Raw genomic sequence first — 14,056 nt, forward strand, 5'->3', positions numbered from 1 at the left:
GAATGGGAGATAGCCAGGTTGGAATGGGAGGTGGCCAGATTCAGGGAGTAAAGCGGCTGGTGCGTAGGAGGAGTAATGGGATGAGAGGAAGCCAGCTTCGGGGAGTAAGAGATGGGTGGTAGGCATCTTGGGAAGTAAGGCATAGGACGTAGCCAGCCAATGTGGGTAAGGGTTGGTAGGTAAGCTAGCTTGGGGGATGAAGGGTGCTGGGAGAGAGCCAGCTTGGGGGAGTGAAGGGAATGGGAGAAAGCCAGATTGGGGGAGTAAGTAATGGTTGTAGAACCCTTGGAGGTGTAAAGGAAATGGGAGGTAGCGAGTTTGGGAATGCGGAATGGGGTGAAGATATCATGGGGAAAAACAGGGGACGGGAGATTCCAGCATGGGGCGTAGGGGGAATGGGTGGAGGCCATCCTGGGGGAGTTAAGGGCATGGGAGGAATCCAGCTTGGGGGTCTACTTGATGGGAGGTCGCCAGCTTCGGCGAGTAAGGGATGGGAGGTATTCATCTTGTGGGAATAAGAGATGTGTTGTAGCCATCCTGGGGTAATTAGAGTTGGGAGGTCAACGATAAGAATTAGCCTGCTTATGGAGTACGGGGACTGGGATTTAGCCAGATTGGGGGAGTAAGGGGAAAGGGAGGAAGACTACGTGGGGGGTGGGGTAAGGGATGGGATGTAGCCAGTATGTGGCGAGGGTCATGAGAGGAAGCCAGATTAGGGGAGTAAGAGATGGGAGATAGCTAACTTGAGCGAGTAAGGTGAATGGGGTAAGCCACATTTGGGTACTAATTGGGTTGGGAGGAAGGCAAATGTGGGTAGTGAGGGATGGAAAGTAGCCAGATTGTGGGAGTAAGGGATGGGGGGAAGCCATCTTTGGCGAGAATGGGATGGGAGGTGGATATCTTGGGTGGGTAAGTGATGGGTCACAGCTAGCTTGTGGGGATCAGGGATGGGAGGTGGTCAGCTGGGGGTACGAAGGGGCTGGGAGGTAGTGGCCGGATTGGGGGAGTAACAGAGTAAGGGAAATGGGAGGAAGACAGCTTGGGGGAGTAAGGGGAATGGACATAGCCAGCTTGGGGGAGTAAGTGGAATGCAGATAGCCAGCTTGGGGGAGCAAGGGGAATGTGAAGAAGCCAGCTTGGGGGAGCAAGTGGAATGCGAATAAGCCAGCTTCGGGGAGTAATGGATGGGAGATAGCCAGCCTGGGTACTGAGAGAAGGGATGTAGCCAGCTTGGGGCAGTAAACGATAGGAGGTGGCCAGCTTGGGGCAGTAAACGATAGGAGGTAGCCAGCTTGTGGAGAATGGGGACTGGGGTTTATCCAGCTTGGGGGAAAAAGGTGAAAGGGAGGAAGACTGCTTGGGCGAGTAAGGAGAATTAGAGGGAGCCAGCTTGGGGTTGTAAGGGATGGGAGGAAGCCGGCATGGTGTTGTAAGGCATAGGAGATAGCCAACGTGGCATGTAAGGGGGATGGGGTGAAGCCAGCTGCGGCGAGTAAGTGGGGTGGGAGGAAGCCATATTTGGGGAGAAAGGGATGGGAGGTAGCTGCTTGGGTGGAGTAAGTGATGGGAGGTAGCCAGCGTGGAATGACTAGGGATGGGACATGGGCAGCTTAGGGGAGTAAGGAATGGGAGGTAGCCAGGTTGTGAGAGTAAGGGGACTGGTAGGTAGCCAGCTGGGGCAGTAAGGCGAATGGGAGGAAGACTGCTTGGGTGTAAGGGGAATGGGAGGGACACAGATTGGGGGAGTAAACGAAATGGGAGGAAGCCAACGCGAGGGAGTAAGCGGGATGGGAGGTGGCCAGCCCGGGGGCGTAACGGCTTGGATGTAGCCAGCTTGGGGGCGGGGGTAAGGGATGTGGAGGAAGGGGAAGGTGAGGAAGCCAGCTTGGCGGTGTAAGGGATGGCAGTAGCCAATTCGGGCGAGTAAGGTGGCTGGGGGGACGTCAGATTTAATGAGTAAGTGGCATGACAGGAAGCCAGCTCGGGGGAGTGAGGGATGAGAGGAAGCCATCTTTGGGGAGAAAAGTTTGGGATGCAGCCAACTTCTGGGAGTAAGGGATGGTATGTAAGCAACTTGGGGGAGTAACGGATATGACGTGGCCATTATGGCGGAGTAAGGCACGGGACGTAGCCAGCTTGTGGGAGTACGGGATGGAAGCCAGCTTGGGGCATTAAGCCGTCTGGGAGGTAGCCGGCTTGGGGGAGTAAGGAGAATGGGAAGAAGCCAGCCTGCGGGGGGAAGCCAGCCTGCGGGAGGAAGCAAGATTGTCGATAACCAGCTTGGGGCAGCAAGTTATGGGAGGTAACCAGATTGGGGGTGTAAGGTCAATAAGCGGAAGGCAGCTTCGTGGCGTAAGGGGTGGAAGGTGGCCAACTTGGGGCAGTAAGGTTTGGGATGTACCCAGCTTGGGGGTATTAAGGGATGGGAGGTAGCCAGTTTGTTAGAGTAAGCGGGTTGGTAGGTAGCCAGCTTGATGGAGCAAGGGAAATTGGAGGTAGACTGCTTGGGGTGTAAGGGGAATAGGAGGAAACCAACTTGGAGGAGTAAGCGCGTTGGGGGTAGTCAGCTTGGGGTGTTACGGATGGGATATAGCATGTTTGGGGGAGAGTAAGGGGAATGGGAGGAAGCCAGCTTGGGGGAGTAAGGGATGGCTGGTAGCCAGCTTGGGGCAATAAGAGATGGGTGTGTAAGGGGGATGGGGTGAAGCATGGGTTTGTTAGGGATGGGAGGTAGCCTGCTTGGGGCAGTAAGGGTTGGGATGTACCCAGCTAATGGGAGTAAGGGATTGGATGTCTCCAGCTTGGGGGAGTAATGGAAATGGGGGGAAGACAGCTTGGGGGAATAAGGCGAATGAGAGGGAGGCAGCTTGTGGGAGTAATCAATTGGTTGTAGCCAGCTTGGGGGTGGGAATGGGAGGAATGGAGCTTGCGGGAATAAGAGATGGGAGGTAGCCAACTTGGACGAGTAAGGGGGGGGAAGCCAGCTTAGGGGAGTAATGCGGATGGGAGGAAGGCAGCAGGGGAGTGAGGGGTGGGAGGTAGTCAGATTGGTAGGCAGCTTGGGGGAATAACGGGTGGAACGGGGGCTGCCTGGGTGTGTAAGGGTTTGGTCGTGGCCAGCTTGTGGGAGTAAGCGATGAGAGGGAGCCATCTTGGGGGATTAAGGGGACTGGGAGTTAGCTTGCTTGGGGACTAAAGGGAATGGGAGGAAGACTGCTTGGGAGAGTCGGGGGAATGGGAGGTACCCAGCTTCGGGGAGTATGAGATGGGAGGTCGGCATCTTGGGGGAAGTAAGGGGTGGAAGTTAGCCACCTTGAGGGGGCTAGGGGATGGGAGCTGGCCTGCTTGTGGGATTAAGTGACCGGGTGGTAGCAGGCTTGGGGGCGAAAGGGGAATGTGAGGGAGCCAGCGTGGGGAAGTAAGGGAAATGGGATATAGCGAGCTTGGGGGAGTAAACAATCGGAGGTAGCCACCTTGTGGGAGAAATGGGGAGTAATGGGGATGGGAGGTAACCAGCTAGTGCAAGTAAGGGACTGGGAGGTAGCCAGCTAGGGGGAGTGTGGTGAATGGAAGGAAGACAGCTTGAGGGAGTAAGGAATAGGAGGTAGCCAAATTCGGGGTGTAAGGGGGTGGGGTGAAGCCAGCTTCGGTGTGTAACGGCGATGGGATGAAGCCATCTTTGGGGAGTGAGGGATGGGAAGTAGCTAAATTGGGGGAGTAAGAGATGAGAGGATGCTGTAGCGGCCCCTGTTAGTGGGCCACACACAGTACATAACCTTCGGCTCGTGAGCTGGCCAAAATTGACTGGAAGGAGGCCCTAGCGGGGAAGACGGTAGAACAGCAATGGCAGGTATTCCTGGGAATAATGCAGAGGTTGCAGGATCAATTTATTCCAAAGAGGTGGAAAGACTCTAAGGGGAGTAAGAGACACCTGTGGCTGACAAGGGAAGTCAGGGACAGCATAAAATTTAAGGAGAGGAAGTATAACATAGCAAAGAAGAGTGGGAAGACAGAGGATTGGGACTCTTTTAAAGAGCAACAAAGGTCAACTAAAAAGGCAATACGGGGCGAAAAGATGAGGTACGAGGGTAAACTAGCCAATAATATAAAGGAGGATAGCAAAAGTTTTTTTAGGTACGTGAAGAGGAAAAAAATAGTCAAGGCAAATGTGGGTCCCTTGAAGACAGAAGCAGGGGAATTTATTATAGGGAACAAAGAAATGGCAGACGAGTTAAACCGTTACTTTGGATCTGTCTTCACTGAGGAAGATACACACAATCTCCCAAATGTTCTAGGGGCCGGAGAACCTAGGGTGATGGAGGAACTGAAGGAAATCCACATTAGGCAGGAATTGGTTTTGGGTAGACTGATGGGACTGAAGGCTGATAAATCCCCAGGGCCTGATGGTCTGCATGCCAGGGTACATAAGGATGTGGCTCTAGAAATAGTGGAAGCATTGGAGATCATTTTTCAATGTTCTATAGATTCAGGATCAGTTCCTGTGGATCGGAGGATAGCAAATGTTATCCCACTTTTTAAGAAAGGAGGGAGAGAGAAAACGGGTAATTATAGACCAGTTAGTCTGACATCAGTGGTGGGGAAGATGCTGGAGTCAATTATGAACGACGAAATTGCTGAGCATTTGGATAGCAGTAATGGGATCATTCCGAGTCAGCATGGATTTACGAAGGGGAAATCATGCTTGACAAATCTACTGGATTTTTTTGAGGATGTAACTAGGAAAATTGACAGGGGAGAGTCAGTGGATGTGGTGTACCTCGACTTTCAGAAAGCCTTCGACAAGGTCCCACATAGGAGATTAGTGGGCAAAATTAGGGCGCATGGTATTGGGGGTAGGGTACTGACATGGATAGAAAATTGGTTGACAGACAGAAAGCAAAGAGTGGGGATAAATGGGTCCCTTTCGGAATGGCAGGCATTGACCAGTGGGGTACCGCAAGGTTCGGTGCTGGGACACCAGCTATTTACAACATACATTAATGACAGACGAAGGAATTAAAAGTACCATTAGCAAATTTGCAGATGATACTAAGCTGGGGGGTAGTGTGAATTGTGAGGAAGATGCAATAAGGCTGCAGGGTGACTTGGACAGGTTGTGTGAGTGGGCGGATACATGGCAGATGCAGTTTAATGTAGATAAGTGTGAGGTTATTCACTTTGGCAGTAAGAATAGAAAGGCAGATTATTATCTGAATGGTGTCAAGTTAGGAGGAGGGGGAGTTCATCGAGATCTGGGTGTCCTAGTGCATCAGTCAATGAAAGGAAGCATGCAGGTACAGCAGGCAGTGAAGAAAGCCAATGGAATGTTGGCCTTCGGAACAAGAGGAGTTGAGTATAGGAGCAAAGAGGTCGTTCTACAGTTGTACCGGGCCCTGGTGAGACCGCACCTGTGTGCAGTTTTGGTCTCCAAATTTGAGGAAGGATATTCTTGCTATGGAGGGCGTGCAGCATAGGTTCACTAGGTTAATTCCCGGAATGGCGGGACTGTCGTTTGTTGAAAGGCTGGAGCGATTGGGTTTGTATACACTGGAATTTAGATGGATGAGGGGAGATCTTATTGAAACATATAAGATAATTAGGGGATTGGACACATTAGAGGCAGGAAACATGTTCCCAATGTTGGGGGAGTCCAGAACAAGGGGCCACAGTTTAAGAATAAGGGGTAGGCCATTTAGAACGGAGATGAGGAAGAACATTTTCAGTCAGAGAGTGGTGAAGGTGTGGAATTCTCTGCCTCAGAAGGCAGTGGAGGCCAGTTCGTTGGTTGCTTTCAAGAGAGAGCTGGATAGAGCTCTTAAGGATAGCGGAGTGAGGGGGTATGGGGAGAAGGCAGGAACGGGGTACTGATTGAGAGTGATCAGCCATGATCGCATTGAATGGCGGTGCTGGCTCGAAGGGCTGAATGGCCTAGTCCTGTACCTATTGTCTATTGTCTATTGTCTATTGTCTATTGACGCACACAGGTCGCCCTTGCAGCGCCCATATGAAGGTCCTTTTCGGGTGCTGAAGCATGGGCCCACGACTTTTGTATTGGACATGGGGGTTCGGCAAGAGACGGTATCGGTGGCCCGTTTAAAACCGGCCCATTTGGACCTGAGCGAGCCAGTACGAGAGGCCCAGCCCCGTCGTCGCGGCGTCCTCCATCTCGGGCCCACCCTAATTTGCCCTTACAGGGCAGGACTCATTTGCACGGGAACGTGCGTACAAGGTCCGGCCGCCTCGTCCGGCTGCCCGACCGTTTCTGCGCCTCTGGCTCTGGGGGGGGGGGGGGGGGGGGGTCATGTAGCGGCCCCTGGTGGTGGGACATACACAGTACATAACCTTCGGCTCGGTAGAGGCTCGTGAGAGGTCACGAGGAGTCCAAGAGCAGGAGATGAGAGAGTTGGGAAGGTGGGTGCGACAAACGGAATAAAGTGGTGTTGGATAACTCAGTGTGCTGCCTCATTCTTGGACGGACAGCTCCGTGTCCGCCATAAGGCCATTTAAAACGAAGGTGCAAAAAAAAAAATCACCCAGATAGTTGTGATTTGTGGAATTCTCTGCCACAGAAGACAGTGGGGGCCAATTCACTGGATGCATTTAAAAGTGAGTTGGACAGAGCTCTTGGGGCTAACGGGATCAAGGGATATGGGGAGAAGGCAGGCACGGCTTACAGATTGTGGATAATCAGCCATGGCGGCACGGTAGCGCAGCGGTAGAGTTGCTGCTTTACAGCGAATGCAGCGCCGGAGACTCAGGTTCGATCCTGACTACGGGTGCTGCACTGTAAGGAGTTTGTACGTTTTCCCCGTGACCTGCGTGGGTTTTCTCCGAGATCTTCGGTTTCCTCCCACACTCCAAAGACGTACAGGTATGTAGGTTAATTGGCTGGGTAAATGTAAAAATTGTCCCTAGTGGGTGTAGGATAGTGTTAATGTACGGGGATCACTGGGCGGCACGGACTTGGAGGGCCGAAAAGGCCTGTTTCCGGCTGTATATATATGATATGATGATATGATATGATATGATCACAATGAATAGTGATGCTGGCTCGAAGGGCCAAATGGCCACCTCCTGCACCTATTGATTTATGTTTCTATGTCTCTAATACCCGTTCACTATGTGCCGTCCATTCAATCGACCGGGGGAATTCACCGGAACCATCGTGTCGGCGGTCCACATACCACACAAAGCCAACACCAAGGTGGCAGCGGATGAATTATACTCGGTCATGAACTCTCTTTAAGAACCAAACCCTATGGTACTGTTCATCATTTGCGATGAACTCAACGAATCTAGCCTCAGGAATGCACAGGTAACTAAAATCAACATCTCTCTCTCTCCCCAGCCCATTCCCCTCGGCAAGGCTTAAGCACTCTGGCCTACATGACCAGTAAGTATGCCTTCAGTTCCATTTGTCGCTCTCGTTTGTTATCCGATCATCTATTGGTGGTGCTCTTGCTGGCTTTCAGAAAGATTTAAGAACGAAGCACCAACGAAACGAGCAACACAGCAGTGGTCTGAGGAGACCGGGGGTCTCCATTAGGTCTGCCCTCAGTCGATGAAGTGGAACTCTTATTAAGCTATTTGCAGTTTTACAGAGCGAAGGCACAGTAATCGGTCCCATTGGATAAGCGTTGGGGAACATTGAGTCGTAATATGAAGGCGAATTATCAGGAAATCAACTCAATCGATGTCCGGGCTGCATAAAAAGACTGTGGCAAACCTCAATAATGAGCAGTTAATGGACGACGAAACAAATCTCCGTCATCAAACAATACAAATCTTTCATGTCATCGGAGAATACAGATGCTGTAATCTTGAATAAAGAGACATAACTCATCGGGTCATGCAGCATCCGCAGATGCAGCTGACGTACGTTTTAGATTCGGGGCCATGAGACGGAGCACAAGGCATCAATGATTAGAAAGTTGGAAAGTAAATGTTGGGGCCGATCAATGGCAACATGTGAATGTTCCTGTGTAGCGTAGTGCATGGCTGGGGATCAGAGTGAAGATGTTCCGTCTGCCTGTACGGGAGGACTGGATGAAGCTCATGACGGAACTGATGGGGAGTGAGGAAAGAGGTTCCACTGAATGGAATAGACAGAGAGCGGGTGGTGAACAGAGTGGCGTCACTTGGTGTTAAATGTTATCTGGGCATGTTGAGATCTGTCCTCGTCTGCGGTGGGAATCTGCAATAAAGGGATCAGGAAGATGCACTTCCGTTGACAGGGCAACGGGTCAGGAATGGAAATTCCATCCCCGATGCAAAGACGACATCACAGTGAATAATAATTGCTTATGGGATCCATTTTACTCCTGAACACCTTCCTGCATCATTTATAGGTTCAATGTGAATGTGGAAAAGATTAGTAGGAACCTGGTGGGTAACGTTTTCACGCAAAGGATGGTGGATGTATGGAACAAGCTGCCAGATGAGGTCATTGAGGCAGGGACTGTCCAAACATGTAAGAGGCAGTTAGACAAGTACATGGATCGGACAGGTTTGGAGGCATATGGGCCAAACGCGGCCAGGTGGGACTGGTGTAGCTGGAACATGTTGGCCGGTGTGGGCAAGTTGGGCCGAATGGCCTGTTTCCACTCTGTATCATTCTATGACTCTATGAGTCTATGCATGTTGATTAGTAGGACTAGATGTTGCAACCCATAAGGTTTGCACTACAATTGACTGGTGTTGTTCTTGGGGGTGACCACTAGGTGATGTTGCTACCATTCAGACACATCTTCAGTTGTGTACCTCAACATCACTGGGTGTTTCGGCCTTTTATCACAAGACACCCTCAGTCGAGGCAGGCCCACCGCAGGGTGATCAGACCTGGGTGTGTGTATGGTTAGCCTCTAGATGGTCAGGTTGCAGCCCAGCCAGTATCTTTTCTTTTCAGTCACAGCCAGTGACTGCTCCGTTCGGCGGCATTTGCAAGTTCTTTGATTGCCCTCCTTTGGGCCTGCCCTCTGGCTCCAACTTCCCTCAGGAGCCTTGCAGTGGAACTGGCTACAAAGTCCTGCACCTGCACCCCACCTCCACTGGACGCACTCTTACACTCCAACCTCGCTCCTCTACCTCTACTGCAAGGTTGGAATATCTCAGCCTTTTCAAATGCTTCGTCCACAGCCTCCTCCCAGGGCACCGTCAGCTCAATGTTGTAAACACGCCGACAGGAGTTGGACCAGAGGACGAGGTCTGGTCGCAGGTTGGTAGCTGCGATTTCAACTGGGAAGAAAGCCTCTGGCCTAGGTCAACCCGCATTTCCCAGTCTCTGGCTGCGCTCAGTGGGCATGAGTTGAGAGGCGAGGTGGTAGTCTTCCGTTTCTCTCCGTCCCGGATGAACGATTGGATTTGCGGGAATGTTAGCTGGGCATTGATAGGCATGGCGTTGGTGGTAACTCTCTTGCACTCGAGTGCAGCTGCCAAACACCTCTGCACCTGGTTGTGTCGCCAGGTGTATCTGCCTTGTGTTAGGCTGGTCTTACAACTGACCAGGATGTGCTTGAGGTTTGCTGGAACTGCACACATGGGTCAGGCTGGATCCTCTCCCAGCCAAATATTTAGGTTTGTGGGAGAGGGAAGGACGTCATATGTGGCTCTGATAATAAAGCTCAACATACTTGACTCCATGTTCCACAGCTCACTCCATGTGATCTTCCTCCTCTCAATGCCATCCCACCTCATCCAGCGGCGTTGCTTGGCTTGAGATATGGCTTTGGCACACCTAGCTGTTTCTTCTTGGCGGCGCACCTCCTCCACCACCAGGTGCCGACGTTCAGCTGGAGTAGCCTTTTGCCAGGTAGGTTTCATTGCTCCCAGGCCAAAGCCCCCTCGGCCTTGTTGTACATGGCCCACTATGTCCCGGTGTCGGAGGGCAGATTTTGCGTCCTGTACCGCTGCTGCTGGAGTCCATTTCTTCCCTGTTGCTAGGGTTGGAGCGACACCTCTAACTATTAGGTCCCGGGATTCTGTTAGTGTCATGTCCAGCCTTGCTTTGGCGCATTTGAATTCCTCCACCAGGCTTGAGACTGGCAGTGAGATGGCTCCATTCCCATAGAGTCCTATACTGCTGAGGCATCTCGGTAGCCTAAGCCACTATCTCACTTGTTAGTTCACAAGTCTCTCCAGCTGGTTGACATGGGATGGAGTGACCTCATAGATTGTAATTGGCCACATGAGTCGGGGCAGCAGAGAGAATTGAAGGCACCAAAGCTTCAGCTTCCCTGGGAGAGCAGTGTTGTTGATTCGCTAGAGGCCACTGATTTTATCCTGCCTTAGTTGTTCCACCTGCTCTGCGTCCTTGAGGTGTGCGGTGTACCATCGCCCGAGGCTTTTTACAGACTTCTCCAGGACAGTTGGTATTGTCTCGTTGTTGATGCGGAACCTTTCATCAGTGAACCGGCCTTTGACGATGGAAATACTACAGGATTTGCTGGGTTTAATCTCCATTCGTGCCCATTTGATGTTCTCCTGGAGTTTATCCATCAGGCGTTTGGTGCATGCTTTTGTTGTTCTTATAGTGGTCATGTCATCCATGTACGCCCTGATTGGAGGAAGACGCAGCCCACTCTTCAAGCGGTCCCCTCCAACTACCCATCGTGATGCTCGAATGATTAGCTCCATTGCCATGGTAAACATCAGAGGAGAGATGGTACAGCCCGCCATAATGCCTATCTCTAGGTGCTGCACAGGTGGTGTTGTCCTGTGTTGTGATGCAGAACTGGAGGTCCTGGAAGTAAGCTTTTACCAGCTTTGTGGTGACTTCTGGGACCTGGAAGAAGTTAAAATCTGCCCAAAGAGTCTCATGGGGCACCGAACCAAAGGCATTGGCAAGATCTAAGAAAACCACATGCAGATCTCTCTTTTCTTTCTTGGCAGTTTGTATCTGGTGCCAGATGACATTTGCATGTTCCAGACATCCTGAGAAACCACGTACCCCTGCTTTCTGCACTGACGTGCCAATGTAGTCGTTGCTCTGCAAAACGCTGAGAGTCTTTGGGCCACAACACCAAAGAAGATCTTTCCTTCCACATTCGGAAGGCTGATCTGGCGGAATTGGCTAATGGTTGAGGAGTTCTTTTCTTTGGGAATTAGGATCTCTCCTGCCTTTCGCCTTGCTTTAGGTATGATTACTTTCCCCCACGCCACTTTCATTAACTTCCAGAGGCAATTCAGTATATCAGGGGTGTTCTTATAGAGCCTGTATGGAATGCCATTTGGCCCTGGGGCTAATGCTGTTCTTGCCCGTTTAACTGTGTTCTGCACCTCCTTCCATGTAGGAGGTCTTGTGTCCATCTGGTGCTCAGGTGGGTGAATAGGTGGCTTGTCGTCTGGAATGGTGACTGGCTCATGCCTCAGGTTGTCGGGGTACGTCTTCCTCAGGTGCTCCTCCAGTTCCCTTACAGGTACTTTCAGGAGCCCGCTTTTCTCCTTGGCGAAGAGGCTTTTGACAAACGTATATGGATCTCTGTAAAAGCCTGTCCTCGCCCGTTCTTTCTTCTTGTGTGGCTTTCTCAGGCATTCTGCTCTTCGCAGGATTGCCAGGCGCTGCTTTACTTCTGCCTGCAGTGCCTCGAATCCTTCCCTTTCTGCCTCTGTGGCCTCCCTCCATTGTTTTCTCAGCTGCCTCCTTTCCTTCACCAGTCTTTTAATCTCCTGCTGCCTCCTGGAATTGTACTGGAGTGATAGTTCCTTCTGCGTCCTCTGTTTCTTGACCTTCCCCCAAATCTCTCCGCCCCATAGTTGTATACGATGTCTCCCATCTTCTCCAGTTTTCTTTCTACACATCCCTTCAATCCTTCCAGAAGATGGACGAGGTCAGTGTTAATGTTCTCCCACTCTTTCCTCTAGCAGGATTTAGGCCACAGGATTTGAGGCTTTTTCCCTTTCATCTTCCTCTCTACCGCTGACTGTGGCTGGTTGGGCTCTGGACTCGTGTCCGTTGGTGGGACTGTACTTGGTTGAGCTTCGCCTGGGGTGCTGATACCCTGTGGACTGTGGTGATTATCCTGCCACTGAACTTCACTCGACTGATTTGACGTACATCTTAGAAAGTAATGGTCAATGCTCTCTCAGGCACCTTTTCCTGCCCTGGTGGATCTTGAGACCCTTTTCTGATGTTATCTTTTCCCAGCCACAGATGCAGCTTCGTAGCTTGTGTCCTGCCGGAGCTGCTGCTCTGTCAATTGCTGTGCTGGTTGTCTGATTCATAGTCGATTCCGTTCCTAGCTCTGTTGCCGTGTGGTCTGTCGACGAGTCTTCTTGCGCCCGCTCTCGCAGACTCAAGGGGTATTCTTTGTCTTGACATTTTCGGAACAATATATGAGTGGAACCATGGGTGGAACCGATTATGAATGTAAATCGTCCCTAACGTGTGTATGATAGTGTTAATATGCAGGGATCGGTGGGCCGAAGGGCTTGTTTCCGCGCTGTATCTCTAAACTAAAACACCTCATATTCCGCCTGGGTACCTCAACACCCAACGGTATGAGGGTTGAATTCATAAAGTGTAATTTAATTAACAACGATTTCACTTCCTTTCTCACCCCCCCCCCATTTTCCTTATGCCCCACCGATGCGCCCCATTTCTCCCACTTTGCTGCTTAACAATCCCAAACCTGTCCCCTTCAACATAACCCTTTCCTCTGGCGTCACATTACGCGCACATTCACTGCTGATCTCACGAGCATTTTTTTGTAAACCTTCTTCACATTTCTGGACTTTGTCCACCTATCTGATAATCAACCCCCCCCCCCCCCCCCCCCAACCACCACCACCACCCCTCTTCACCTGTATCCAACTATCACTTGCATGTTTTTTTCCTGGGCACCACCTCCCTTCCAGCTGTGTTTTAACCCCTCCTCCAGTGTAAGGATCAAACAGACCATGTCAGCTAAACTGCTGTTTTCAGCCACATTTCGCAGCACAGCATTCCGATCCCTTCTGAAACAAGTCGATGGTTTCGAAGACGTTTCCAAACAGGGCGAAGATGTTCGAACATGTTTCCAAACACTTCAGGTTACGTCTGGGTTTGCTGAGCAAAACAATGCAATAGCTGGGCGGACCACCTGCGCCCCCCTGCCGCGAGTAGTGCAGAAACGGTGCGCCTAACGGGCTGACGATTGCCTCACGGTCTGAATGAACCATAAAGGACCGTGACGGGCGCCCTCCCAGAGCAGCAGAGAACCCCGGCCTCGGACCGTGTCGGATACGGTGCCAGGAGATCGACAACAGGTCACTACACGGCGGCGCACGTTGCTGTGTACTCGGGGTACGCCAGTGTGTACACGGATACATGGCTCTGTGTGCATTAATTGGTAGTGTAATAAAATACCTTGGCACATAAAACGATGTTGTCAGAATCCGGTGATCTATCAAACACAACACTTCCTTCTACAATCATTCTGGAGAGGGTCTTGACCTGAAACCTCGTCTACCAAAATTCCGCAGAGATGCTGCTTGGCCCGTGGAGTTACCACATCGCTTTGTGTCCATTTTCTGTAAAGCAGCTTCTGCGGTTCCTCGCGTTCCCCTGGTGATCAACGTCAGGCTGGTCTGCGTGTGGAGGGGTCTGGCTGACTCTGCTGCTCTCTGGTGCTGTAGTGGTTAACAGGGCGGACAGACGGAAACCGTTTCCATTGTGGAACCCGTCCACAATAAGGAACAGCTGGATCTTACATCAGAGCTGGGCCGCGCAGGGTTAATGTCAGGGACCTTCTGCATAGGGAGGCCAGTGGAAATCAAGACGACTTTCACCGAGAAGATGAATGTGTTGCACGCAGTAACAGAGTATTCTCTTTCCTGCTTTTTATGCAACCAAATCTCAGCGATTGTCGCGCGTCTGTCACCTCACAACACAACATTCTCTCCAGGTCTCCGATTTTATTGCAGACTTTATTTTACCAGCAGTCGCTCTCAGTTGATGTTTAACCACCGTTTCGCGCTCTACTTAGAGATAACTTAATACATCTCCCATTTCGTTTCTGCCCTTCCTTAAACTGCCCGTCGCTCGTCCGCCCGGTTCCTGCCACGTTCAGACTCGTTTAAC

The sequence above is a fragment of the Rhinoraja longicauda genome, chromosome 39, assembly GCF_053455715.1.
Source record: "Rhinoraja longicauda isolate Sanriku21f chromosome 39, sRhiLon1.1, whole genome shotgun sequence".
Taxonomy (NCBI): Eukaryota; Metazoa; Chordata; class Chondrichthyes; order Rajiformes; family Arhynchobatidae; genus Rhinoraja; species Rhinoraja longicauda.